This window comes from Malurus melanocephalus, unplaced genomic scaffold (assembly GCF_030028575.1).
Source record: "Malurus melanocephalus ecotype Western Australia unplaced genomic scaffold, MMel_1.1 scaffold_453, whole genome shotgun sequence".
Taxonomy (NCBI): Eukaryota; Metazoa; Chordata; class Aves; order Passeriformes; family Maluridae; genus Malurus; species Malurus melanocephalus.
In genome coordinates, this window is record NW_026623685.1 from 43,625 (window position 1) to 51,696 (window position 8,072).

The following is an 8,072-nucleotide window of genomic DNA, read 5'->3' on the forward strand; positions in this document are numbered from 1 at the left end:
CTTCCTGCTCTGGAGGGGTTTTACTGGGCAGGGTCCTGTCTGTGCCCATGCTGAGCTCTCCAGAGCTGCTCCCCAGCCCTGAGATGGTTGTGCTGTTAGAGGAGGGGACCAAGCGCTGATCTGTGGCGTTCTGAGGCGCCGAGCTGTGCCACGTCCTCCTCCGTTAACAGCGGCGGTGCCCACACAGGGACGGGACTGGAGCCTCTCCCTCTCTCTTTCAGGCTGACAAACTGCTGCTGTGAGACCCTGACGGCTCTTCCCRACAGCGTGGAGGGGTGACCGTGAGTGCTCCCGCCTGCCACCACCCCCGAGGCACTGCTCTTGGTCTCCAGGTATGTTGTTCCTGTGCAGCAGTCCAGGAAGGGGAGGGTATGGAGTTGTTTTTTGGTTGAGGATGAAGCTGCTCCTTGCCATGGCTGTGCCTGGGGCAGCAGCTCATGATTAGCCCACCACGTACTCTGCACCAGCATTGGCACCCTGTGGGCCCAGACTTTTGTGTGATGACCTGGCAAAGGGTGATGTTGCTGGAAGATGCCAGGTCTGCTCTAATTCTTGTGGGACACGCTGTGCAGGGTCTGCTCCTGCCCAGGGTCAGTCCCACCATCCCTGCTGCTGGATGGACCATCCAGCCATGGCTGGACCTGCCCAGACCCAGCTCCTGGCACCAAGGGTGTTCAAACTCCCCTCGGGGCTGTGTGTGTCCCTGTGTGCTCCGGGCTGAACCCATCGCCRTCAGTTCACGTTACCCAGACTGGAACGCCCCTCACGCTGCACCAGTCTGTACTGGGAGCTCGCAGGAGTTATTAGGATTTGAATCTCACAAAGGCAGTGGGACTCTGGCCTCCAGATGAGGCGTTTTCCCTGTTTGTTCCTGGCACTGCAGGCACCCACAAGCACAGCAGTGCTCAGAGGGTCCTGGCTGTGCTGTGGAGGTGCAGTCACCATGGACTGGGCTCTGCTTTGTGCCGTTCTGCTGCAGAGTGTGGTTTGCAGTGGTGGTTTGCAGTGCCCTCTCCACCAACTGCTGTGCCAGGGGAACCTCCAGAGTTGGGACCACTCTTGTCCCACTGGCATGAGCTGAGGGGAATCCTGTGGGGTCCCCTAGAACTGGGACTGGTTTTCTCCCAGCTGGCAGTRTCTCAGGGAGGAGGAGTGCCCGTGGCACTGGGCATCAGCAATGGGCTCGGTGCTGGAYTCTGAGTGTGGGGTCTGTGTGCACCCCCCTTGTGGTGCCACTCACAGCACCTTTGCTCCTCCGCTCTGCCCCAGCCCCAAGTGCCTGCTCGGGATTATCAAACCAGAGCCAGAGTTTGATGCTCCTTGTCCCTTGTTGTGGTGTACAGCTCGTCCAGAGAGTGGGATTAGAGCGGCCGTGCAGATGGGCTCCCCAGCTGCATTAATCAGTTCGCAGGCAGCAAAGGCAGCTGAGCTCTGTGCATCACCTTGAAGCTCTTTTTTTTTTTTTTTGTCTTTAGAAAACTTTGAGTGGATGTTATTGCTCATGAAAGCGAGGGGCTGATCATGCTGGGAAGGAGCAGGCGTAGTGTGGGCTGGCACTATTATGCAAGCTTCCCACATGCCGCTCTGCCAGTGCACTCCGTTCCAGAACAACAGCACGCGTCCGTGTGCCAGCCCCGAGCCCACCCCCGGCTGTGCCCACGGCGCCCCCGCCACGGCCCTGCCAGGGCTCAGCTCCTCAGCTCCTGCCTCCTCTGCCCGCTGTGCCAGAGCCAGCAGCCACAGACGTGGGCACTGCTGGGGTGAGGGGGTGCGTGATCCTATGATCCTACCCAGCCCCACATATGGGCATTGCTGGGGTGAGGGGTGCATGGTCCTATGATCCTACCCAGCCCCACACATGGGCACTGCTGGGGTTAGGGGTGTGTGATCCTATGATCCTACCCAGCCCCACACATGGGCACTGCTGGGGTTAGGGGTGTGTGGTCCTACCCAGCCCCACACATGGGCACTGCTGGGGTCAGGGGTGTATGGTCCTACCCAGCCCCACACGTGGGCACTGCTGGGGTGAGGGGTGCAGGTTCTTACCCAGCCCCAGACGTGGGGTGACCCGCTGTCGTGAGCATCCTGGCCAAAGTGGAAGCACTGGGAGTTCCTCACAGGACCTGGTGCTGCACTGGGGCATGTTTTRCCCTGTTTTAGGGGGCAGCAGACAGGCTGTCACCCCAGCTGTGATGCACATTGTGCTCCTGCATTGGGAGGGCTGTGCCCATCCTGCAGGATGCTCCTTCTCTGCGGGTACCTGCCCAGGGCAGAGGTGGGCTCGCTTGAGCTCGGGCCACCAAGCCCCTTCCCCATCCACATTTTCTCCTGCCCTGGGGCCTGGCTGGGCACTGTGTGATGCTCCAGCTGCCAGCCATGGACCGTGCTGGTGCTGGGGACACGCTGGGGACACGCTGGGGACACGCTGGGCTGGTGGGGAGCAGGGATGTTGGAATGTGCCAATGCAGAGCCCCTGCAGCGACTCTCCCCATCATCCCCAGGCCTGCTGGAGCTCCCCCCGGGAGGAGAGAGCTCCTTCAAGGAAGACTTGGAGATGAGCAATGGAAAACATCTGACAGGGGAGCCCTTGAGGCRCTTTTGTTCCAGCGAGTGGGAGTGTGAGATCTGCTCAGACATGAAAGGCTGCGCAGCTCCGTCCCCAAAGTCACGGCGAGGAGGAGGATGGGGGGTGTGCGGCTGCACTGGGAGGTCATCCCAGGAACGACTGGCACCGGGATCCCCACTCCCTCCTTCCCCTTCCAGCCACCAAATTAGGTCACACTTGAAAGTCAGCTTCTTGGCTGTGGATTTAATTTAGCTTTTCCAGGCTAGTTATCATATAATAAATTCCAGGAGATTTATAGAAAACATGCCCAGGGAGGCTTAGCCAGTGTGTAACAAGATTTGTGCCTCTTTGCCACTGTTGAGCAGCTCTGGTGCTGCCAGCAGATGTGCAGGCAGGGCTGGCAACCCTGGGGGAGCTCCCAGAGAGACTGGGCAGCCCCAAAAGTGAGGGGACATCACCCCACAGCTCTGTGGGGCGTGGCAGGGTCCCAAATACCGCTGTCCTCCACCCCAGTTCCCCAATGCCATAAATCACCTGGAGCAGATGCATTCCCGTGGCTGTTCATCGCTTTTCTCTCACCTTGGCTCAGTGTGGGCAATGCCAAGCACGAGCCCATCCCAGCAGTGCCCAAATGTGCCCAGAGGTGCTGTGGTGAGCAGAGGGGAGCARTTGGGGTCAGCTGGTGCCTCTCTGCTCCGGGGGTGATGGCGTGTGTCCCTATTGGGGGTACCCTGTGCCCTCCCTCCCTGCTCCCGGGTGCACAGACCATCATTCAGAGCTCCAGTCGCTGTCTCTTGGCTCTCCCCGCTGCTGGGGTGGGTTTTCCACTGCACTGGGCAAGGCTGGGCAGGGAAAGGCACTGGGGTTCGGGGCATTTATGGCGATGGTGGCACACAGCAGCTCGGTACTGGGAGCGGAGGGCACTGCCAGTGCTCCTGCTCCGCTCGCTGCTRACGCCGCCCAATTAGTGTCTTATTAGTCACTCGGCGTGTTAAGGCATTAGGAACAATTAAGGGTGAGAAGAGTTTCCAGATGCAGCGGCAAGCGCTGGAGCCGGGAGCTGGCAGCTCTGCTGGCTGCTCCCATATGGAAGGGATCGTGGGCACAGTGGSACTGCGTGGCCACGGGGCCAGCGTGGCACAGGGTCCCGGGGCCACTGGGGTGCAGCCCTGGGGCCAGTGCCCACCTCTGCTGTCAGCACTGCGGCTGGGGACAGTGCAGAGCTGGGATGGAACCATGGGGGATATGGGAAATGGTGTCTGGGATGCTCTGGATGAGGGGCACAGCCGGCCGTGCTCCCTGGGACTGGGTTTGAAATGAACTCACATCAAATATTTATTTCCTGCTGGGGCTGGGTGTGAGTCAGTCCCTCGGTGCACCCAGCCAGTGCTGGTGACAAAACTGGGGCTGGGGAAGCGCCTGGCTGTGAGCAGCACCACGGGAGCATCTGGGACATGGCGTGTGGGGACAGCGCCTCGACACAGACAGCGCTGTGTTGTGACACTTGGAGGTGCGGGAGGAGCAGCACAAGCAAAGACAAATGTGACTTCAGAGCCCAAATGCAAGTGACTTCAGCTCCCCAGAAATAGTCCCTGGGTGGTGCAGGGGGAGGGGACGTGGGGCTGCAGTTCCTGGTGGTGTTGGGGTGCTCTGTGATTTGTTCTCCRTGTGCAGGGTTGGCCCCCACCCCATGGCACTGCACAGGCCAGGGGCACGGAGGTGACGGTGACTCTGGCCAGCACGGGCAGTCTGTCACCAGCACCAAACATCCCACCCTGTGATGGGCACTCTGGGAGGGCTCCCTGCCGACTCCTGGAGCCCTTGGGTGCCCTTGTGCTGTGCAGAGTGTGGGGCCATCAGTGGTCCCCTCTGGCTGAGCCAAGGCCGAGAAAGCACCGTGAGGTGCTGGTGTGCAGCAGAGTGGTGGAGAGGTGGCCTTCAGTGCATTGAAATAATTTCTCTGCTGTTCTCCCCAGGGCAAGGAGCAGTGCATGGGCAGATGGTGTTTTTGAGTGACCTTGTGGCTCTGAGCAGTTCCCTTGGCTGCTGAGTAATGGTGGGAGCTGCGGTGCCACAACCTGCTCAGGGCAGCAGGAGACTATCAGGACCAGGGCTGGGAGAAATGTGGGGTGAACCGGGGGATGGAGCCAGAGCCAGACACCCCTCAGGTGATGGCTGCAGGGAAATTCAATGTGCACTGCTGTCCCCGGTTCCCCTGGCTGTGGGAGGAGTGTGGTGTGCCCAGTGAGGCTGTTTGGGGCTCCCAGCAGCTCCTCCAGCGCATCCCCTGCTCTTCACCTCGACAGAGGGATCACTGCTCCCTGTTCCTTGTGCTCTTCTCCCTGAGCATCCCCAGGAGCTGAGGCAGCAGTGSCTGCAGTGGCACGGTGGGGGCTCCTCGGTGGTGTGTGGGCACTCCGGGGTGCAGGTGGTGGCAGGAGAGCAGGAGGTAGAAAGGCTTTTGCCGTGTGAAGTTCTGTCAGAGCTGCAATCCCGGACTGTGGTGCTGAGGGAGCAGATCCAAGGGAGGGGCAAACAGCACTGCTGTCAGAGTCACCCTGGGCAGGCTCAGCTCCTCTGGCACCCTTGCAGCCTCCTACAAACTCCGTTAGCGCCGAGAGGTGTCCTAAATTGGGGAAGGAACAAGGAGCTCTTGGCACCCGCCCGGAGCATCATTTGCATTGGGCGCTGCGAAGGAGGCGGGGGCGGATGGCGGGTGAGGAGCATCCCTGGGACCGCTGCGGAGGGCGCTGCCACTCGGGGATCACCGTGCTCCAGGGCTCTTCTTTCTGTTCTTCTTCGCCTCAACTTGGCCTCCAAGTTCTGTGTCCAAGCTTTGTGCCTTTGCTTCTTCCAGACGGGAATCGCCCTCTCGCTCTGGGGCCGGTGATGTGATTCCTGATGAACCACAGGGGAAATGATTGTGTTCCCATCTGCTTTGGGGCTCTGTGGGGATGGGGATGGACTGCAGGGACCAGACGGGGCCAGGCAGTGCCCAGAGGGGTTCGTGCAGTCTGTGGCACTGTCCCGTGSCTCGGGATGCTGGCCCCTGCCCTGGGGGGACCTAAATGGGATCCTGTCCAAGCCGGGATGTGCCGAGGGCAGGGCGAGGGGAGCAGCWGAGCATCTGGGGGTCTCACGGGCCCCCGAGCACAGCGGGTCAGGGTGCACCACCCCAAACTGTTCTGGGGTCACTGGAGGGAGTGAGCTGGGGGCGAAGGGCTCCTGCTGTGTCCGGTGTGTCCGGTGAGGCCGGAGCGTTGTGCACAAGAGCAGGACGGGGTACATGGCAGGATGGGGTACACTGCAGGATGGGGGTACCCTGCAGGATGGGGGTACCCTGCAGGATGGGGGTACCCTGCAGGATGGGGGTACACTGCAGTGGCTGCACAGGTTCAGGGCACTGTCCCAGGCAGCGCTCCAGGCAGGAGGTGTGAGCGGCTGTGGCCGGGGAGCTCCGTGCCAGGGATGGGAATGGGGATGGGGATGGGAATGGGGATGGGATGGGATGGGATGGGATGGGATGGGATGGGATGGGATGGGATGGGATGGGGATGGGGATGGGATGGGGATGGGGATGGGGACAGGGCAGGGTGGGATGAGATGAGCCCTCAGGGCTCTGCCCCTTGTGCCAGGCGCTGCCAGAGCTCAGCTGTGGCGCATCACCCACCGCGCCAGCGCGCAGCATCTGAGCAGCTCCGCTTACTTAACATGCGGCAAGTGTTGCACTCAGAGAAATTTAGACGTAATTTTTTTGTGCTTGCATGTAAATGTGGGTAGGTGCTGTCCTGATTGATGGCAATTAGCATTTTCTAACGGTAACAGATGTTCGGATTGCCAGGAGGCTGGTACCTAACGCCCACGCTGCCATCTGTTCTGCTGGGCACTGCCTGGGGAAGCGGCACCAGYGCTGCGGACCTGCGGGGCCGTGCTGGGGTGTGTTTAACAGCACTGTGCACGGGGGGTTTATTATGGTTTTTGGTTTTTTTTTTTTTTTCTGGGGGAAAATAATAATAATAAAGACGTTTTCAGGTTTATAAATAGTACATTCTGTTTATTATGGGATGGAGACTTTCCATCTGATCAGCAGCCTGGATTGCTGCACAGTTAGGGAAACAGTCTGGCCAGCGCAGGGAATGGGTTCTGGGGATGCAGGGGGAAGGGGCTTCAGTGGGGCAGCCATTGGGCATTCACGGGCAAACCCCTGTGCTCTGCCTGCTCTGCAGGGCGGGTGTCACTGCCTGGGGGACAAGGGCATCACTTGTCAGCTCTGGGACAGAAGCGGTGAAACATCTGTGTGGTGTTTAAAAGTTTGGTTTAGGAAGAGACCCAGAGCCCGAGCCAGGTCCCACTGCAGCCCCTTTCCTCATCCAGTGCCTGTCCCTCCTCGTTTCCTCCTGCCTCCTTTATCTGCAGCCTTTTACACCCATTTTTCCTGCACCAACCTKGTCCTTTAGCATGACCAGCTCCTCCCAGTGCCCATTCCCTGTGGATTTATAGAGAAGCCGTGACGGGGCTCAGAGCTGCTCCTCTGTCCTGTTCCTGCGTGCTCCTGGAGCAGCTCTCCATCCCCTGGCAGCTCCCCCAGCCTGACCCTCCCGGGCAGGGTCATCCCTGGCACAGCTCCAGTGCCAGCCAAGAGGGCACCGCTGCACTCACACTCACTCACACTCACATACTCACTCGCTCACACTCACACTCACACTCACACCCACACTCACTCACTGACGCTCACACTCACACACTCACACTCACACGTTCACTCACGCTCACACTCACACTCACACTCACACTCGCTCACACTCACACGCTCACACTCACTGATGTTCACATTCACATGCTCACACTCACTCACACGCTCACACTCACACTCACGCACTCACTCGCTCACACTCACACTCGCTCACACTCACACTCACTCACACACACACACACACACACTCACACTCACACACTCACTCTCACACTCACTCACACTCACTCTCACCCTCGCTCTCCTCCCAGATGCTGGAGCCGGTGACTCAGAGTCAGCCCGTGGCTGAGTAATGCTCTGAGATGTCTCCACGTGGTTCCCAGGTTGGAGCAGATGCTCCCATGTGGTCCCGATATTCAGAGTTTTTGTGCTGTTCGGTGTCAGGATCTGCCGACCCCTGGGGGTGACTCCCTTCTCCTGCCCCTGCCATGCCCCTGCCATGCCCCTGGGTCGCTGCTGCTGGCCCAGCACTCACATTCTCAGTTGGTACAGGCAGATTTTACCTGTTTATGGTGTTTCCACCCTGGTTTGCACTGAGCTCCTGTTCTGCATTTTGGGGCTCTGGGGATCTTTCCCTGCCCTGACTCCTCTCATCTCCACTCTGCACTTTCCAGGGCTGTGGCTCAGTGCAGCTCAGTGTGATGTGTTGGGACAGTTCTGCGAGGTTTCTGGGCTGGAGCTTTTCTCGTTCCTCTGGTTTGAACTCATGGGATGTTTTAGGTTTTGGTCCCGCTGTGAGCCGGGTCCTGTCCC

The 8,072-nt window shown here is 59.7% G+C and overlaps 1 protein-coding gene across 1 annotated transcript in view; it reads left to right on the forward strand.

The window, feature by feature from the left end:
* RBFOX3 (RNA binding fox-1 homolog 3) overlaps positions 1-8,072 on the forward strand; it is a 113,115-nt gene that overhangs the window by 37,024 nt on the left and 68,019 nt on the right. Inside the window, exon 2 of the mRNA XM_057380492.1 lies at positions 222-332. The gene's annotated coding sequence lies outside the window, so the exon portion shown is untranslated. The remainder of the gene's footprint in view (positions 1-221; positions 333-8,072) is intronic.